Genomic DNA, 10,258 nt, shown 5'->3' with positions numbered 1-10,258 from the left:
GCGTCCCTGTACATACCAGTTGTGGGAGTATGGGTTCGAGTCACTTCTGGGGTGTGAGTTTTCAGTTATATATATATATATATATATATATATAATATATATATATATATATATATATATATATATATATATATATATATATATGTTGTTAAATATATCCGAAAGAGTAAGATTAATGATTCTAAGACGAATCTTTCAATATTTATGTTTTTCTTCACTGTCGTCGGATGTTGAAAAATTAACTCTCCGAAGTTCATTTTTACACTTTATAATAGTCTGACGCCTGGGGATGCGTTTCGCAAGCAACACCTTACATTTTCAAAGACAATTTTACCGTGATTGATTGATGGTTAAGCCACCCAAGAAGTGGCACTAGCAATTTTACCATCTTTAACATCGGATTATATACTCTTTGGGTGAGGTGATGGAGGAATGTTATAACTAAGGGATATTAAATATATCAATGAATAAATGGATCAAGGGAGTATTAGTAGGGCCATTGGATGCTGTGTCTGCGTTTGCTAGGGGTCTTGAAGTGGGTAGAATGTAATTATGTGTTAGCTGGTTGTTGAGTGCTGGTCTGGACTTCTTAATATGTAGTGCCTCGCTGATGTTAATTCTCCTGATGTCATTATATCTGTCGATTATTTCAGTGTTGCTTGGCAAGATGTCCCTGGTGATGATCTGGTTGTGTGTGGAGATTACATGTTTCTTTATAGAGCCCTCTTGTTTGTGCATATATATATATATATATATATATATATATATATATATATATATATATATATATATATATATATATATATATATATAAATATATATATATATATATATATATATATATATATATATATAATATATATATATATATATATATATATATATATGTCGTAGCAGGTATTTGAGCGGCAAGCAGTGAGGGGGTAGTAGGTTGTGTAGTGAAGGTTTAGCAGCAGCCTAATACAGTTACTAGAGACGGAGACCTGAGGCAATATTGAAGTGTTATCGGTTGGTAGCAGCCCAGGAGGTTGCACTCCAATATTATTGTTATATATTTTCTTCTATATTTTTATGTAATAAATGTTTGTATGTTACCAGCTGATTGTTGCCCTTATCCTGGTGAGGCTTCCTGGATGGTGAGAGAGAGAGTTCAAATTGGTGGACAGAGGTCAGTGACACCACAAAGGGGAGTTAGGAGACCATGCCGTAACAAGGAGTGTAGGGGGGGGGGGGAGTCACGGCGGCTCGAGTGGGTGTGTACTCATGACAACTAGGCCAGTTGGGAGTTGCTCCCCTGATTAAAGGTGACGCTGAACCCCTCTCCGGGAACGAGACGATTACAGGGTGATCTAACTAATTGCAAGCACTCCATTGTCCATTGGTGGTCGACTGACGGCAGCAGGAGCGTGGTTGCCGTGGTCGGTCATATTTTTTATCAGGGAGAGGTTGGGGTCTCTGTTCGTCGGTAAGCAAGTATCAGTTGGGTTCAATAACCAGTTTTATAACTCCAATACCTTGATAATATATATACATATACATATATAAACTGAAAACTCACCCCAGAAGTGACTCGAACCCATACTCCCAGAAGCAACGCAACTGGTATGTACAAGACGCCTTAATCCACTTGACCATCACGACCGGACATAATGAGGTGATAGCCGAGGCTATTTGAACCACCCCACCGCCGGCACTCGGATAGTAATCTTGGGCATAGCATTTTACCAAATCACCTCATTCTTTGGGGCACACGTGAGGAACACAAATGCGAACAAGCCTGAATGGTCCCCAGGACAATATGCAATTGAAAACTCACACCCCAGAAGTGACTCGAACCCATACTCCCAGAAGCAACGCAACTGGTATGTACAAGACGCCTTAATCCACTTGACCATCACGACCGGACATAATGAGGTGATAGCCGAGGCTATTTGAACCACCCCACCGCCGGCACTCGGATAGTAGTGGGGACCATTCAGGCTTGTTCGCATTTGTGTTCCTCACGTGTGCCCCAAAGAATGAGGTGATTTGGTAAAATGCTATGCCCAAGATTACTATCCGAGTGCCGGCGGTGGGGTGGTTCAAATAGCCTCGGCTATCACCTCATTATGTCCGGTCGTGATGGTCAAGTGGATTAAGGCGTCTTGTACATACCAGTTGCGTTGCTTCTGGGAGTATGGGTTCGAGTCACTTCTGGGGTGTGAGTTTTCAGTTGCATATTGTCCTGGGGACCATTCAGGCTTGTTCGCATTTGTGTTCCTCACGTGTGCCCCAAAGAATGAGGTGATTTGGTAAAATGCTATGCCCAAGATTACTATCCGAGTGCCGGCGGTGGGGTGGTTCAAATAGCCTCGGCTATCACCTCATTATGTCCGGTCGTGATGGTCAAGTGGATTAAGGCGTCTTGTACATACAAGTTGCGTTGCTTCTGGGAGTATGGGTTCGAGTCACTTCTGGGGTGTGAGTTTTCAGTTGCATATTGTCCTGGGGACCATTCAGGCTTGTTCGCATTTGTGTTCCTCACGTGTGCCCCAAAGAATGAGGTGATTGGTAAAATGCTATGCCCAAGATTACTATCCGAGTGCCGGCGGTGGGGTGGTTCAAATAGCCTCGGCTATCACCTCATTATGTCCGGTCGTGATGGTCAAGTGGATTAAGGCGTCTTGTACATACCAGTTGCGTTGCTTCTGGGAGTATGGGTTCGAGTCACTTCTGGGGTGTGAGTTTTCAGTTGCATATTGTCCTGGGGACCATTCAGGCTTGTTCGCATTTGTGTTCCTCACGTGTGGCCCAAAGAATGAGGTGATTTGGTAAAATGCTATGCCCAAGATTACTATCCGAGTGCCGGCGGTGGGGTGGTTCAAATAGCCTCGGCTATCACCTCATTATGTCCGGTCGTGATGGTCAAGTGGATTAAGGCGTCTTGTACATACCAGTTGCGTTGCTTCTGGGAGTATGGGTTCGAGTCACTTCTGGGGTGTGAGTTTTCAGTTGCATATTGTCCTGGGGACCATTCAGGCTTGTTCGCATATACATATATGTATGTGTGTGTATTCACCTAGTTGTATTCACGTAGTTGTGTTCGAGGGGGTTGAGCTTTGCTCTTTCGGCCCGTCTCTCAACTGTCAATCAACTGTTTACTATGTACTTTTTTTCACACCACACACACACACACACACCAGGAAGCAGCCCATGACAGCTGACTAACTCCCAGGTACCTATTTACTGCTCGGTAACAGGGGCATTCAGGGTGAAAGAAACTTTGCCCATTTGTTTCTGTCTGGTGCAGGAATCGGACGCGCGCCACAGAATTATCAGTTCTGCGCACTATCCACCAGGCTACTAGGCCCCACTCTGTGTGTGTGTGTGTATGTGTGTGTGTGTGTGTGTGTGTGTGTGTGTGTGTGTTATTGGTAAATTTCTATCCTCACGTTTAAAACAACATTCATATGCTATTCGTACAGCCCAGCACTCCAGTGCCTTGTATTTACTTTCCAGTTTATGTGATCATTCCAGCGACTTCAGAGTGGCGAAATGTATTGTTAAAAGTAAGGGTTTCGTTGAAGAAAACGTGATTGAGTCCGCTCTGATCAAAGAATGTAACAACAGCCTTAGTGTGAACCCTGACATGTACAAATTATATCCTCATATAAGCTTCAATATAAACACGTCTATACAATTTAGCACGTCTATATTATATAGCATCCATTTAACTTGTGTTTATTTATATATTTCCATCCGGCGGCACTTATATATATTATGAGCTAGGGTAGAGCTGGTAAACCACCAGAACATATACTGTAGTCCGGGAGTGTGTTGACACTGGAGTATATACTGGGAGAAGCGGGGGTATATGGCTCACACTGTGTACCTCCCCCAGACCACGGGTCCACCTGGTAACAATACTGTAATTGTCCTCCTGGGAATGGTCTTGACGCCGTGTCCTCCCTGGCCGCCAACACTGTTATTCTCGCACCTATCTTGTGGCTCTGATGGGCCACGGGGCTCTGATGGGCCACGGGGCTCTGATGGGCCACGTGGCTCTGATGGGCCATGTAGCCCCTTGTCTGTGTGTCCGTGTGTGTGATCAGGACACTGGATACACCAATGACTGTGTCACGGGCCGTCTGTATGTATCCAAGCTTCTGAATGTCTCGGGTGCGTGTTTATCACTGGGCTGCCGATGTGTCATGGGAGTGAGTTATGAGTGTCATGTGTGTGTCACAGGACGTATGTGTCATGCGGCATCAATGGGTTTTAAAGCATATATCATGAGATATCAATGTGTCAAGGGGTATGTGTGTGTCACGTCACATCTGCGTCATAGGGCATCAATGTTTCTAGATGTCCTGGAGATCTGTGTATCACGATGACTGTGTCATGCGTTGTGTATGTGTTCTGAGGCGTGTATGTGTGTGTGTCATAGGGCGAGCACGTGTCATCCATCTCTATAACCATTCATCCATCCATTTATCAGTCAAAGTCAAGTCACAGCAATGAGGGAAAAGAATTATCAGGGAAAGGCGCCAAGCCATTACGACTATATAGCACTGGAAAGGGATAAGGATTTCGATTTGGTATGGGACGGGGGGGGGGGGGGGGGGTGAGAGGGGGGGAGGAACGAATGGTGCCCAACCACTTCGACGGTCGGGGATTGAACGCTGACCCAAGGCAGCTAGCAGTGACCCAGGGCTGCTAGCAGTGACCCAAAGCAGCTAGCAGTGACCCAGGGCTGCTAGCAGTGACCCAAAGCAGCTAGCAGTGACCCAGGGCAGCTAGCAGTGACCCAGAGCAGCTAGCAGTGACCCAGGGCAGCTAGCATTGACCCAGAGCAGCTAGCAGTGACCCAGGGCAGCTAGCAGTGACCCAGAGCAGCTAGCAGTGACCCAGGGCAGCTAGCAGTGACCCAGAGCAGCTAGCAGTGACCCAGGGCAGCTAGCAGTGACCCAGGGCAGCTAGCAGTGACCCAGAGCAGCTAGCAGTGACCCAGGGCAGCTAGCAGTGACCCAGGGCAGCTAGCAGTGACCCAGGGCAGCTAGCTGTGACCCAGGGCAGCTAGCAGTGACCCAGGGCAGCTAGCAGTGACCCAGGGCAGCTAACAGTGACCAAGGGCAGCTAGCAGTGACCCAGGGCAGCTAGCAGTGACCCAAAGCAGCTAGCAGTGACCCAGAGCAGCTAGCAGTGACCCAGGGCAGCTAGCAGTGACCCAGAGCAGCTAGCAGTGACCCAGGGCAGCTAGCAGTGACCCAGAGCAGCTAGCAGTGACCCAGGGCAGCTAGCAGTGACCCAGGGCAGCTAGCAGTGACCCAGAGCAGCTAGCAGTGACCCAGGGCAGCTAGCAGTGACCCAGGGCAGCTAGCAGTGACCCAGGGCAGCTAGCTGTGACCCAGGGCAGCTAGCAGTGACCCAGGGCAGCTAGCAGTGACCCAGGGCAGCTAACAGTGACCAAGGGCAGCTAGCAGTGACCCAGGGCAGCTAGCAGTGACCCAAAGCAGCTAGCAGTGACCCAGAGCAGCTAGCAGTGACCCAGAGCAGCTAGCAGTGACCCAGGGCAGCTAGCAGTGACCCAGGGCAGCTAGCTGTGACCCAGGGCAGCTAGCAGTGACCCAGGGCAGCTAGCAGTGACCCAAAGCAGCTAGCAGTGACCCAGGGCAGCTAGCAGTGACCCAGGGCAGTTAGCAGTGACCCAGGGCAGCTAGCAGTGACCCAAAGCAGCTAGCAGTGACCCAGGGCAGCTAGCAGTGACCCAGGGTAGCTAGCAGTGGCCCAGGGCAGCTAGCAGTGACCCAGAGCAGCTAGCAGTGACCCAGGGCAGCTAGCAGTGACCCAGGGCAGCTAGCAGTGACCCAGGGCAGCTAGCAGTGACCCAGGGCAGCTAGCAGTGACCCAGGGCAGCTAGCAGTGACCCAGGGTAGCTAGCAGTGGCCCAGGGCGGCTAGCAGTGACCCGGAATAGCTAGCAGTGACCCAGGGCAGCTAGCAGTGACCCAAAGCAGCTAGCAGTGACCCAGGGCAGCTAGCAGTGACCCAGGGTAGCTAGCAGTGGCCCAGGGCAGCTGGCAGTGACCCAGAGCAGCTAGCAGTGACCCAGGGCAGCTAGCAGTGACCCAGGGCAGCTAGCAGTGACCCAGGGCAGCTAGCAGTGACCCAAAGCAGCTAGCAGTGACCCAGAGCAGCTAGCAGTGACCCAGGTCAGCTAGCAGTGACCCAGGGCAGCTAGCTGTGACCCAGGGCAGCTAGCAGTGACCCAGGTCAGCTAGCAGTGACCCAAAGCAGCTAGCAGTGACCCAGGGCAGCTAGCAGTGACCCAGGGCAGTTAGCAGTGACCCAGGGCAGCTAGCAGTGACCCAAAGCAGCTAGCAGTGACCCAGGGCAGCTAGCAGTGACCCAGGGTAGCTAGCAGTGGCCCAGGGCAGCTAGCAGTGACCCAGAGCAGCTAGCAGTGACCCAGGGCAGCTAGCAGTGACCCAGGGCAGCTAGCAGTGACCCAGGGCAGCTAGCAGTGACCCAGGGCAGCTAGCAGTGACCCAGGGCAGCTAGCAGTGACCCAGGGTAGCTAGCAGTGGCCCAGGGCAGCTAGCAGTGACCCGGAATAGCTAGCAGTGACCCAGGGCAGCTAGCAGTGACCCAAAGCAGCTAGCAGTGACCCAGGGCAGCTAGCAGTGACCCAGGGTAGCTAGCAGTGGCCCAGGGCAGCTAGCAGTGACCCAGAGCAGCTAGCAGTGACCCAGGGCAGCTAGCAGTGACCCAGGGCAGCTAGCAGTGACCCAGGGCAGCTAGCAGTGACCCAAAGCAGCTAGCAGTGACCCAGGGCAGCTAGCAGTGACCCAGGGCAGTTAGCAGTGACCCAGGGCAGCTAGCAGTGACCCAAAGCAGCTAGCAGTGACCCAGGGCAGCTAGCAGTGACCCAGGGTAGCTAGCAGTGGCCCAGGGCAGCTAGCAGTGACCCAGAGCAGCTAGCAGTGACCCAGGGCAGCTAGCAGTGACCCAGGGCAGCTAGCAGTGACCCAGGGCAGCTAGCAGTGACCCAGGGCAGCTAGCAGTGACCCAGGGTAGCTAGCAGTGGCCCAGGGCAGCTAGCAGTGACCCGGAATAGCTAGCAGTGACCCAGGGCAGCTAGCAGTGACCCAAAGCAGCTAGCAGTGACCCAGGGCAGCTAGCAGTGACCCAGGGTAGCTAGCAGTGGCCCAGGGCAGCTAGCAGTGACCCAGAGCAGCTAGCAGTGACCCAGGGCAGCTAGCAGTGACCCAGGGCAGCTAGCAGTGACCCAGGGCAGCTAGCAGTGACCCAGGGCAGCTAGCAGTGACCCAGGGCAGCTAGCAGTGACCCAGGGCAGCTAGCAGTGACCCAGGACAGCTAGCAGTGACCCAGGACAGCTAGCAGTGACCCAGGGCAGCTAGCAGTGACCCGGGACTGCTAGCAGTGACCCCAGGGCAGCTAGCAGTGACCCAGGGCAGCTAGCAGTGACCCGGGATAGCTAGCAGTGACCCGGGGACAGCTAGCAGTGACCCATGGCAGGTAGCAGTGACACAGGGCAGCTAGCAGTGACCCAGGGCAGTTAGCAGTGACCCAGGGCAGTTAGCAGTGACACAGGGCAGCTAGCAGTGACCCAAAGCAGCTAGCAGTGACCCAGGGCAGCTAGCAGTGACCCAGGGCAGCTAGCAGTGACCCAGGGCAGCTAACAGTGACCAAGGGCAGCTAGCAGTGACCCAGGGCACCTAGCAGTGACCCGGGACAGCTAGCAGTGACCAGGGATAGCTAGCAGTGACCCGGGACAGCTAGCAGTTACCCGAGATAGCTAGCAGTGACCCGGGACAGCTAGCAGTGACCCGGGACCGCTAGCAGTGACCCAGGGCCGCTAGCAGTGAACCCAGGGCAGCTAGCAGTGACCCAGGGACAGCTAACAGTGACCCGGGACTGCTAGCAGTGACCCCAGGGCAGCTAGCAGTGACCCAGGGCCGCTAGCAGTGAACCCAGGGCAGCTAGCAGTGACCCGGGACAGCTAGCAGTGACCCAGGGCAGATAGCAGTGACCCGGGACTGCTAGCAGTGACCCCAGGGCAGCTAGCAGTGACCCAGGGCAGCTAGCAGTGACCCAAGGAAGCTAGCAGTGACCCCAGGGCAGCTAGCAGTGACCCAGGGCAGCTGGCAGTGACCCAGGGCAGCTAGCAGTGACCCAGGGACGCTAGCAGTGAACCCAGGGCAGCTAGCAGTGACCCGGGACAGCTAGCAGTGACCCAGGGCAGCTAGCAGTGACCCGGGACAGCTAGCAGTGACCCAGGGCAGCTAGCAGTGACCCCAGGGCAGCTAGCAGTGACCTAGGGCCGCTAGCAGTGAACCCAGGGCAGCTAGCAGTGACCCAGGGCAGCTAGCAGTGACCCGGGACTGCTAGCAGTGACCCCAGGGCAGCTAGCAGTGACCCCAGGGCAGCTAGCAGTGACCCAGGGCAGCTAGCAGTGACCCGGGATAGCTAGCAGTGACCCGGGGACAGCTAGCAGTGACCCATGGCAGCTAGCAGTGACACAGGGCAGCTAGCAGTGACCCAGGGCAGCTAGCAGTGACCCAGGGCAGCTAGCAGTGACCCAGGGCAGCTAGCAGTGACCCAGGGCAGCTAGCTGTGACCCAGGGCAGCTAGCAGTGACCCAGGGCAGCTAGCAGTGACCCAAAGCAGCTAGCAGTGACCCAGGGCAGCTAGCAGTGACCCAGGGCAGTTAGCAGTGACCCAGGGTAGCTAGCAGTGGCCCAGGGCAGCTAGCAGTGACCCAGAGCAGCTAGCAGTGACCCAGGGCAGCTAGCAGTGACCCAGCGCAGCTAGCAGTGACCCAGGGCAGCTAGCAGTGACCCAGGGCAGCTAGCAGTGACCCAGGGCAGCTAGCAGTGACCCAGGGTAGCTAGCAGTGGCCCAGGGCAGCTAGCAGTGACCCGGAATAGCTAGCAGTGACCCAGGGCAGCTAGCAGTGACCCAAAGCAGCTAGCAGTGACCCAGGGCAGCTAGCAGTGACCCAGGGTAGCTAGCAGTGGCCCAGGGCAGCTAGCAATGACCCAGAGCAGCTAGCAGTGACCCAGGGCAGCTAGCAGTGACCCAGGGCAGCTAGCTGTGACCCAGGGCAGCTAGCAGTGACCTAAAGCAGCTAGCAGTGACCCAGGGCAGCTAGCAGTGACCCAGGGCAGTTAGCAGTGACCCAGGGCAGCTAGCAGTGACCCAAAGCAGCTAGCAGTGACCCAGGGCAGCTAGCAGTGACCCAGGGTAGCTAGCAGTGGCCCAGGGCAGCTAGCAGTGACCCAGAGAAGCTAGCAGTGACCCAGGGCAGCTAGCAGTGACCCAGGGCAGCTAGCAGTGACCCAGGGCAGCTAGCAGTGACCCAGGGCAGCTAGCAGTGACCCAGGGTAGCTAGCAGTGGCCCAGGGCAGCTAGCAGTGACCCGGAATAGCTAGCAGTGACCCAGGGCAGCTAGCAGTGACCCAAAGCAGCTAGCAGTGACCCAGGGCAGCTAGCAGTGACCCAGGGTAGCTAGCAGTGGCCCAGGGCAGCTAGCAGTGACCCAGAGCAGCTAGCAGTGACCCAGGGCAGCTAGCAGTGACCCAGGGCAGCTAGCAGTGACCCAGGGCAGCTAGCAGTGACCCAGGGCAGCTAGCAGTGACCCAGGGCAGCTAGCAGTGACCCAGGGCAGCTAGCAGTGACCCAGGGCAGCTAGCAGTGACCCAGGGTAGCTAGCAGTGGCCCAGGGCAGCTAGCAGTGACCCGGAATAGCTAGCAGTGACCCAGGGCAGCTAGCAGTGACCCAGGGCAGCTAGCAGTGACCCAGGGCAGTTAGCAGTGACCCAGGGCAGTTAGCAGTGACACAGGGCAGCTAGCAGTGACCCAAAGCAGCTAGCAGTGACCCAGGGCAGCTAGCAGTGACCCAGGGCAGCTAGCAGTGACCCAGGGCAGCTAACAGTGACCAAGGGCAGCTAGCAGTGACCCAGGGCAGCTAGCAGTAACCCAGGGCAGCTAGCAGTGACCCAGGGCAGCTAGCAGTGACCCAGGGCAGCTAGCAGTGACCCAGGGCAGCTAGCAGTGACCCAGAGCAGCTAGCAGTGACCCAGGGCAGCTAGCAGTGACCCAGGGCAGCTAGCTGTGACCCAGGGCAGCTAGCAGTGACCCAGGGCAGCTAGCAGTGACACAGGGCAGCTAGCAGTGACCCGGGACAGCTAGCAGTGACCCAGGGAACCTAGCAGTGACCCAGGGCAGCTAGCAGTGACCCAGAGCAGCTAGCAGTG

This window comes from Procambarus clarkii, chromosome 3 (genome assembly GCF_040958095.1).
Source record: "Procambarus clarkii isolate CNS0578487 chromosome 3, FALCON_Pclarkii_2.0, whole genome shotgun sequence".
NCBI classification, from domain to species: domain Eukaryota; kingdom Metazoa; phylum Arthropoda; class Malacostraca; order Decapoda; family Cambaridae; genus Procambarus; species Procambarus clarkii.
Note: the sequence above shows the minus strand (reverse complement) of the source record.